The sequence below is a fragment of the Emys orbicularis genome, chromosome 18 (assembly GCF_028017835.1).
Source record: "Emys orbicularis isolate rEmyOrb1 chromosome 18, rEmyOrb1.hap1, whole genome shotgun sequence".
Lineage (NCBI taxonomy): Eukaryota > Metazoa > Chordata > Testudines > Emydidae > Emys > Emys orbicularis.
In genome coordinates, this window is record NC_088700.1 from 17,780,610 (window position 1) to 17,791,135 (window position 10,526).

The following is a 10,526-nucleotide window of genomic DNA, read 5'->3' on the forward strand; positions in this document are numbered from 1 at the left end:
GTGAACAAAGCATGGTAATAGCACCTGGCAGACTCTATGAGGATACTAAGGCTTGGTCTACACTAAACCCCCAAATCGAACTAAGGTACGCAACTTCAGCTACGTGAATAACGTAGCTGAAGTTCGAAGTACCTTAGTTTGAACTTACCTCGGTCCACACGTGGCAGGCAGGCTCCCCCGTCGACTCCGCGGTACTCCTCTCGTCTAGCTGGAGTACCGCAGTCGACGGCGAGCACTTCCTGGTTTGACTTATCGCGTCCAGACAAGACGCGATAAGTCGAACCCAGAACTTCGATTGCCAGCCGCCGAACTAGCGGCTGGGTGTAGACATACCCTAAGACATGTATGCCCATGACAATGGATGCAGCTCAGTGAATGGTGGGACTTTCCATTCCCCCCTTGACTGGTCAAAGATACTCCCTCAGAGATGCATCTTTATATACTAATACAAACAAGTTAGTACTGCCCCTCTGACATTGTTAGTTACTGTGCCCTGACGTGGCTAGTTATTACCCATTACCTTGTACATGTTGGTTCGATCAAAACATCTCTACTATGTGCTGTCATCCTGACCTTATCTTTTAGGAGGGGTCAGTGTTTTCCTGTTATTCCTGGGGGATGTTTTTGATTTTGGGATGTTATGGTACCACTCTTCAGGAATGTATTTGCGTGAGTACTTTGTGCTTAGCACTTCTTAGGAATGTGTATTTCTGCAATATTAGCTCTGTTCTTGCTAGATTCTATGAGCAGCAGGTCCTGTCTCATACCAAGCCTCTGATACAAGGGCTTATGTCTCAGGCTCATTTCCTACTATAATATGGTCCTAAATGATAAATTTGTTTTCCACTCCAGCACTGGCCAGGAGGACAGTTTCTGGGTGATGCTATATTTTATATATGTCTCTAGCATTTGTTTTTGAGGGATTTAGATATATTTTTTTCTTCCTGTTCTACTGAGCCTGCTCTTCACGGACAAAAGTGTTTCCAGGTGGACTTGTCACTCTGGGAAGTCTGGAAAGGGCGTGAGGGTCCAGTTCTCCACCACTGAAGTTAATATGTGCCTCAGTTGCAGAAGTGTTGAGCACCTGCAATTCAAAATCAACTCAGTGGGAGCTGTGAGAGCTTGGCATCTCTGAAAATCAGCCTCTGGGGATTTTACCATTGACTTAGATGGGAGTAAGCTCAAAACGTGACTGGACACTTGTTTTGTTCTGCTTTTCAACTATCACCATTATCGGGGTGTGGGTAAAAAGAGAAGTGGGTTTGACATAGTCACTTACCTTGTTCTATTCCCCAGTTATGTCAGAACCCCAACAAACAGACGCAGCAAGTTTAGGTCCAGCGTTCCTGGAAAACGTGAAGAAAAGGAATTATTTACTGAGCCGATTTAAATGCTGACAAAAAATGAAGATCAGAAAAGTTTTTTTAATAGTTGGTGAAAATAAAGCCTTCAAAAACCCATCATAATTTAATTAATGGTGTAGAAAAATAACAGAAAAAGTGGATAATAAAAGGCAGTTTCTTAGTTCCATTCACTACCCTCTGCTAAAAAGTAAATTATATCTGCTCTCTTAACCAAGAGTTAAAGAGCAGATTGAAGTCTACACCACCACCACCCCCCATCAGGATAATAGAGGATGGAGGAAATAACCAAGGTCACTAAGGGGTCCCACACTACCTAGGGTCAGATTCGTTATTTTGGGTCAAGGGTGCAGATTATTTTCATACGTTTCCACTTTAAGAGTAACAAAAATGCTGCAATTTTTGCAAGGTGTTGACTTCTTCCCTCCAAATACTCTAGTTTAGTTATACTGGTGTAGGTCCAGAGCAACTCTATTGAAGGCAATGGATTTGCTGCATGGGCCAGATCTTCAGCTGGTGTGGATTGGCTTGACCCCCATTGACTTGAATGGAGCTGTGTCACTATATAGCAACTGAGGAGCTGGACCCCTACTTACACCACTGTAAATCAGAGCAGAATTTGGCCCATTTCATTTAACCTTCATGGGAATATTCCTAAGCATTGGCTCTGGGATTTTGCTGCTTTAAGCAAACTGGAAAATGCGAGTCCCTCGGAAACTTGAGTCAATCACACAACATTCACTGCTACATATTTTGCTATTCTTAATATTTGCTGCCATAGGCAACCATTTCTCCTTTTATAACTGAGCCAGCCCTGCCTCCCAGAAGCCCTGATCAGGATAAGTGTGTGTTGTAGGACCTCTGTAAAGACAGTGCTCATCTTCCTTTTGCAAAGAGCATATGTCCTAGCTTTTTGTTAAGTCCAGTTTAGTCCGGAGCTGCTGCCGTATAATCCATAAATATGTCTCCTTTCGCTAAGAAGAGTCCCGCTGGTGAAATTTCTTAGGATGTAACTGCATCCCGAAGGGTTCTAGCCCTGGGGTCCACAGGGCACTTTATTTATTTAAAAGCCCCCAAATCTCCCTAAATGGCTGCCCTCACTGTCACCTTGGTTAGGGACATCTCTTGAGTTCTCCCAATACTTTAGAGGTCTGTAAAAAAAACCACAAATTGCAGAGCTGAGCATCAACCTTCTGACTGAGGTGGTTTGGCTACTTAATATGCTCTGTGGCAAAGGCAGCTTTTGGAAAATATGACCCAGCTCAGAAATTCCACTGAGGGGACACTGTATTAAAAAGCACCCACAAGAGCTTTGGTGAATGTGTGGGGTCCTAGTGAATATTTAGTTATAACCACACATGTTATCTCTATGGAAGTAAAGTTTGCTTAGTAAGAGTTCTGTTGTGAGCCTGGACTAAAGCCCATTGAAATAGTGTGGACAGAATGTACATGAGGGGCCAATTTATTTGTGGATGAGGTGTCAGCATTTCTTATCAGGAAATACCTGGCCTTGCTGTATAGTTGCTCTCAGATTTTTCTCCTTTATTATCATTGGCTTTATGGCTTCTCTCTGTATGGCTGTGGTGCGACCACACCCAGAATATCCTGTCCTACTCTGGGCACTTCTTTGCCAGAAAGATATTGGAAGGAGTTCTGAGAAGAATAAGCGTGAGCAGGAGGAGAGAAGACAAGATAAATACGCATGGCCATATTTGGTAAGGGGGACATGATAGCTACCTGTAGATATTTCAAGGTTGTAAACAAAAAGGGTAATGAAAAATGATATTGGGTGATGCCCAGGTTTATAACTAGTATTAATGAGGTGAAATGGAGGAAAGAAAATGCAGACTATCAGGAAAAGCTTCCTGGCAATGAGATGTATGAGGCTGTTGAATAGACTCCTACAAGCCCCATCACTTGGAACATTTCAAACTAGATTGAACTAAACACTAGAAAGTGTCCCATAGGGAGCAATTCTGCATTGGCAGAGAGATGGACTAGGAGACCTACTAATATACCTGGATTTTAAAATACCAGTGTTTTAATAGACTGAGGGATAGCTCAATGGTTTGAGCATTGGCCTACTAAACCCAGGGTTGTGAGTTCAATCCTTGAGGGGGCCACTTAGGGATCGGGGCAAAATCAGTACTTGGTCCTGCTAGCGAAGGCAGGGGGCTGGACTCAATGACCTTCCAGTTCTAGGAGATAGGATATCTCCATTAATTAAAAAAAATATATATATTTAGCACTTGTAGATCTTGCCAAGGAGTTCCTCTCATTATCCTCATCTTACAACTGGAGGCCCAAGGTCATGCAGTACATCAGTGGGAGAGCCAGAACAGACTCCATGTCTCTTGACTCCTGGTTTAGCACCCTATCCACTGTGTCCCACCGCCTTCCTCACTGTCTACATCTCTGATTTCTGCAAATCTCAGGTCCCACTGAAGTCAATGGCTGTTGCAGGTGCTCAGCATCACAAAATCGAGCCCACAATTTGGTCCTTACTCACCCAGCGTGGACTTTCTTATGAAAACCTTTATGCATGCATGTCCCTCTGGGCCAGATCCTCAGCTGGGGGAAATGATTGATTTCAAGGGAGCTCCACTGACTTACACCAGATGAGGATCTAGTCTATTCTCTTCACTGAAACTAGACCAGTCCACAATTCTTCTCTTTTTAAATCAGTGTCAAAACTTGCATTTGACTGGCATGGCACAGGACAGGACTGCAAGGGTGAAATTCACCCCTGTGCACAGGTCCAGCCAAAGTTCTAGGCACCACTTAAATATAGGGCGTAGGTGGGACTTAAGTGGCGTCTAGCAATTGTTCTGGCCCTCTGCACAAGGGGGAAGTTTACCCTATGCGAGTGATGGATTTCAGGACTGGCCCATCAATTTTTTTTTTTTTAAGCAGAGCTTCAGTACCCCAATGAGTGGCAAAAGGAAAATCACATTTGTGCAGAAAGAGAACGCGAGGTGTTTCAGGAAAACAGCGGGGCCATTTTTATTCATTTATTGTGCCTGATTCACCATTGAAATCAATGGGGCTACTGAAACCGGCATAACAGTAGAGTAAAACAGTGGTGAATCAGGGCCAATCTTTATTAAAGGAAGCCTGGATTTTTGGATTAGCTGTGTGCAGGGGCTGATGCTTGGAATTCATTCAGGCCAGCAACTAAGATGCAAAAAGGGGTCTAAAAAGAGAAGCTCCAAAATGCACAATAACAGATAACACTGATGTCAATATTGCAGTTCTTTAAGCTTGTGTCCAGAGAGCTCTGATGCTTCGGAGGCAGCTGCCATAGTTGGAGATTAAGCTGCTTTCCTTAAGAGAGAGGGAAAAAATGGAATCCCTATTTTGTTTTTCCAGACATGTTTTGTTGAAATGGTATTAGCCTCTCAAAAAGCCGTGTTCTTTGGAGGGCTGCTTGTTGTTTTGAAGCCCCTTGAAGTGGTGCCAAAAAAATCTTTAGAGGGTGGAAAAAATGGGGTTTGTTTTGTTAACTCGGTGGGACTGTTTAATGATGTCATGGCAAAAGTCCTTTTATCGGGAGGCACAGAAGCAAGAGGGACCTATCAGCAGTCCGTATAAGCGACTGGATAATTTATACTGCATTGAAAGGTAGCCTTGGTGGTCGCAATTAGAAGTGCATGCAACCAAACATAAAAGGCTGAGTTCAAAGCTGAATTTTTGATTAAAATACTGAGAGCGAGTGTGACAAGAAAATAGAAGGGAATCCGTGGGCAAATCATTCTTTGCTTGTCTGTAAAATTTTTATTTTCTTATGAACGTTCATGAACTTTCCATACAAATCTTAACATATATTATTCATAGCCTTCATATTTTACCTTGAAAAGATCCATTTGTGTTGGATCAGCCTCTTAGCAACATCTGTATTTATTTTATTCAAATTTCAAAAATGGTAACCAATCACTATATAATCCATTTGATCCAGCTCTAACGCTCTGTTTTTGTTTGTTTGTTTGTTTGTCTTTTTTTACTGACAAGATTTCCCATGCTCTGTTTCTCCAAGACACTAGTGTTGGGGGATCTGTCCTTCTCTGAAACCTGGTTATCACAGATCGGGCTGCTAGTACTAATAGAGTTTCATGTTTCTGAGAGGCTTTTATAACATGAACAACATAGCAAAAATAATAACGCATAGGGTGAAATCCTAACCGCATTGAACTCAATGGAATTTTTGCCATAGACTTCAATGGGGCCAGGTGAGCATCACAGTTGGGTACAGAATCCACATCCTTTGACTCCCAATCCTATGGCCTATTTACTGCATCACTCTGATATCTCTTAGCTCAAAAGGCTGATTGATATATTTGGGACTAGAATCTATAGTGTTGTCAGGCACTGTACAAGCTTTTCTTACCACATTGTGTTAATACCCTTTGATTCTGATCTACAACATTTCCTGATTTTCCAGTCTTGGGCTTTCTACACAGCTCTAGATGCTCCCTGACCAAGAGCAGCATCTGTTCATGTGGTCCTTGCTTTCTCTTGAGCACAGACTAGCAGACATTCTGAAATGTTTAACTCACCATGACAACCTATGTTTTGTATTTCTTGTCAGGAATTTTCTGATGGAAAACACAGTTTCTGAAAAATCAAAATTTCCCAAGGGAAAACTGATTTTTTGCTGAAAAATGTTGATTCTTCCATCAAGAATATCAAAATGAAATATTTAATTTCAGGGTGGTTCAACTCAAATCAGAATATTTTTGTTTTGTTGACCTGACCCCAAAATGTTTTATTTTGAATCGGTTCAACAAAATATTATACTGCATTTCCTTATCAGTGCATTGCCTTATGGGAGTTGCAGTTCTGGCACCTATTCCTTCCTAAAGGCTTGGCTTCCTGGAGAGCTACCTCTCCCATAATGCAGTGTGGATTTCCCTTTGGCAGAGTTGCATGGTGCATCATCAGAGATGTAAGATCTTGGCCCAGAAGGGAAAATAGCTTCAACTTCCAACCATTGGATCATGTTAGATCTTTTTGTTGCTCTTCTCTGGACTCTCTCTAATTTATTTATATCTTTCCTAAAGTGTGGCACCCAGAACTGGATACAGTACTTGGCACTGGTGAGGCCTCAGCTGGAGTAAAGTGGGACAGTTACCTCCTCCATGTCTTACATATCTAATAGTCCTGTTAATACACCCCAGAATATTACCCTTTTTTAGCACCTGTATCATGTTGATGACTCATGTTCAATTTGTGATCCGCTATTGTAATCTCTTACAGTAAATACATATGATCTTTCCCAAATGTTCTGCAGGAGTCTCTTCGCATCTCTTTTACAGATGCTCAAACTGTCTTTAGAAAGCTCCATCATCTGAGAAAAGCCCTCTGAAAAAAGTTCCCAGATGGATCATTCCCAGTGGAGATTTTTTCAAAGCCAGTGCAGGGATTTTGACACCAAGATCCCATTAAAATGAATGGGATTTGGCTGGGAATAAGACATTCAAATCCCTGAAGTGCGTTTGGAACTCTTAGCTTGATATTTCTTCCATATGCAGGTTTTAACTTCTGCTGCTGATTCGCAAGTGATCTCTTACAGGATGGCAGATACATCCAGATATTCTCTGGCTTCAGGGGTTCATTAGTGGAAACACAAAGGGTTTATTTGACCGGTGCTATTTTTAAAATGTGATGAGTAAGCTGGAGTCTTGTCCCTTACAGCTCAAGAGAAGGGGTATCTGTCTGTCTACCACAAGGTGAACATCACTCAAAGCAAGGCGCTACTTGAGTCCTTATTTGGCACCACTTTACCAGTCGCTTAGCATGTTTGTGCAGGTCTCCCTTTGCCCTTCAGTGCCATGCAAACCTCTTCTCTCCCAGGGTTTCAGCACCGTCCTGGTGAACAGCGGCCCTGCTAGAAGGTCTAGATAAGAGGGAAAGAGTTCTCATGAGCAGAAGCAATACAGCTGCATGAAAAGCTGAGATTCTTTCATGCCACAGCCGTGTGCAGTGGAAAAGTTCTTGTGGGCAGAGACATTGCATCAACAGCACATGGGTCTTGGCTTAACACCATGGAGTCTTGGATTAACCATTCCCAAAAATGAAACTCGATTCCTTGCAGCCTTGGCAGGGTTTGTTGTGAGCAATGATCTCAACCTTGAAGATTTCACATGACCAGCAAAACCTGTTTCTCATTTCTGCTCCTATTCAGACATTAGCACCACCAACAATCCTGCATCGAAAGGGGACACGACCAAGTATGCTGGGGAGATAATTTGACCTCACACTGTGTGTAAATCAGGGAAGAGAGTCTCTTCTGACTTTGAAATATAAAATTCTATTTTGTTTTAAAATTTCATGTTGTCGAGAAAAGTATGGAGTAGAATGATGTACCAATTGTCAGACCTGCTTAGACCACTGGTTCATCTAGTCTAGTCTCTGACAATGGCTAATACCAGGTGCTTAAAAAGATAGTGCAGGAAACCCTTCAGAAGGATAATTGTGGAACAACATGCCTAAGGGGAAGTTTCATCTTAACTTCCATTACTCAGAGTCTGTCTGCATTGGAGCTGGAGAGGTAATTTCCAGCTTGGGTAGACATACACGTCCTAACTTTTATCAAGCATATTGTGCTAAAAATAGCGGAGAAGCTGCAGCTGTATGGGTGATGGGATCGGCTACCACCCAACTACAATCCCATCCAAGAGCCTACGTACGTACCCAGGCACCTAGGCCATACCGTTACCTGCCAGTGCACTGCAACACTGCTATTTTTAGTGGGCTAACCCAATCAAAGCTTGCATGTGTCTGTCTATCTGAGCTGGAAACTACACCTCCAGCTGCAGTGTAGACATACTCAGAGAGGGTGGTGTATGCCCTGGAGCATAAGGATTTATAATTCTTCCACAACGCTTGTACTTTTAAAAATCCTTATTATTGTAACTCCACATATCCTTGTTATCCACGTAAATGTCCAGTCTTTTTCTTAAATCATACTTAGTGCTTGCTCTCAGTGTGTCTCCTGGTAATAATGGATAATCCGCTCATGGGACTTATCAGTTTTACATTTGCTGCCTTTCAATTAAATTGAATGTCCCTTTCTTCTTGTATAACAGGGAGGGAGGATAGAAGGGCCCAATTTACCTTCTTCATCCTGTTCATTATTTTGTCCAACTTCCTCGTGTCCAGTCTTACTGTTTGGCACATTTTGTTTGTGCAGTACTAGGTTCATTCATGGTACCACGTAAGTAAATCCGTGGAAGGTGTTAGGTTGGTGAGCATGCTAGGGCTACAAAGTGAAGAACTCAGAAGTTAAGATATTCCAAAATGACCCTAATTCTTCCCTCTTTTGTGTGTCCATGATATGTATTAATTATATTGTGTAATTATTTACACTCCGCTGTCAGGTCTGGAGGCCCCATTGTCCTAAGCATTGTACATCCATATAGTACCACAGGGAGCTTGTAATGATACAGTGCTAATTATGTTAGCCATATACCAATTTTTTTTCTTCCCGCTCCCTGGTTTATAGAGGTCTCGATCCTGTGACGATCCCAATAGGATTACCCACTTGAATTTATTTACCGTCTGTGCACCGGCTGGTTGCATACAAAGAAGTTGTTCAATATGTAGGGGGAGGGATAGCTCAGTGGTTTGAGCATTGGCCTGCTAAACCCAGGGTTGTGAGTTCAATCCTTAAGGGGGCCATTTAGGGATCTGGGGCAAAAAATGGGTCTTGCTAGTGAAGGTGCAGGGGACTGGATTCAATGACCTTTCGAGGTCCCTTCCAGTTCTATGAGATAGGTGTATCTTCATATATTATGTCTTATCTTCACCCTTAACCTTCACCAGCAAAAGGTTCTCTGCCCTTCTTCATGGCTCATTTACACACTGTCCAAGGTGTGCATTGAAGGAGACAAAAGTATTCCTGATGAAGAACTATAGCAGGACAGTGCCAACGAGGGCAATAATCTTCAAAACCCTACTGGGTCAGACAAATGGTCTATCCAGCCCTGTATCCTGTCTTCCGACAGTGGCCAATCCCAGGTGCTTCAGAGGGAATGAACAGAACAGGGCAATCATCAAGTGATCCATCCCATATCATCCAGTTCCAGCATCTGATGGTCAGTGGCTTAGGGACATGCAGAGCATGGGGTGGCATCCCTGACCATCTTGGCTAATCGCCAGTAATTCCTGCTCTGTGATGTGGCGTCTTTGCCTATGCTGCTGAAAACGGCATTGACCTTCTTGCATTGCAAATTCCTGCCTAATTTGCTATTCGCCTGTGTCTCTTTCAGCTTTACAGCTTCCCAGTGAATATGTGGGTTTCCGATTATTTTCACCCAAACGTGTTAGTTTTCCTTCTCATGAGGGAAGTAAGGGAGAGGCCAGCTGTGAGGGTTGAATCTAGATTCAGATCTGAATTCCCCCTGAGCTGAGGGGTATTTTGATCCAAGGTTATGAAAACTTGGGATCACAGCCCTGTGTGACCTTGAGTAAGCCACTTAGCCTCTCTGTGCCTCAGCCCCTATCGGTAAAATGGGGATGATAGTGTACCACTGCCAGACTCTGGTCGTCGGCGGGCAGGATTGAACCGGGGATCTTTGGAGCTAAATGCATGAGCCTCTACTGCATGAGCTAAAAGCCATATGCCTGTTTTACAGCCTTCACTAACAGACTCATTAATCACTCTCTCTAAGTGGTCTTGGTGCCACTAGATGGGACAGAACATCACACCCAGAAGGTGTGTGGGTTTCAATAGCACCACCCTACCTCCCAGGCATGTCGCGAGGATAAATGCTTTAAAGATTGTGAGATGCTGAGATACTTTTTTAATAGGACCTGTAGAAGTACCTCAGATAGCAGCATCGGTTCTTTGGTCTCTTCCCTCCCAAAATGTAAGTAACTCTGTTGCATCGTTTATCTTGTTGCATTATAGAAAGAGAATGACATACGTTGGAGATTAAAGTATGGTCTACCAGATCCAAGGAGAATGCCCAAATCAGTTGTCCATCCTTCCTCGGTCCTCTTTCTGCAGGTCATGACTTTCTGTATAGACTCCAAAGCTGCTTGCTGCTTCTGTACCTGTATATTGTTTTCACACAAGCATCTGCACTCATGTGAACCTCACCTACAAGGTGGGTCTCTCTCACTCTCCAGTATAGCACATTTCCCCTTGTGATGAATGTCTGCAGT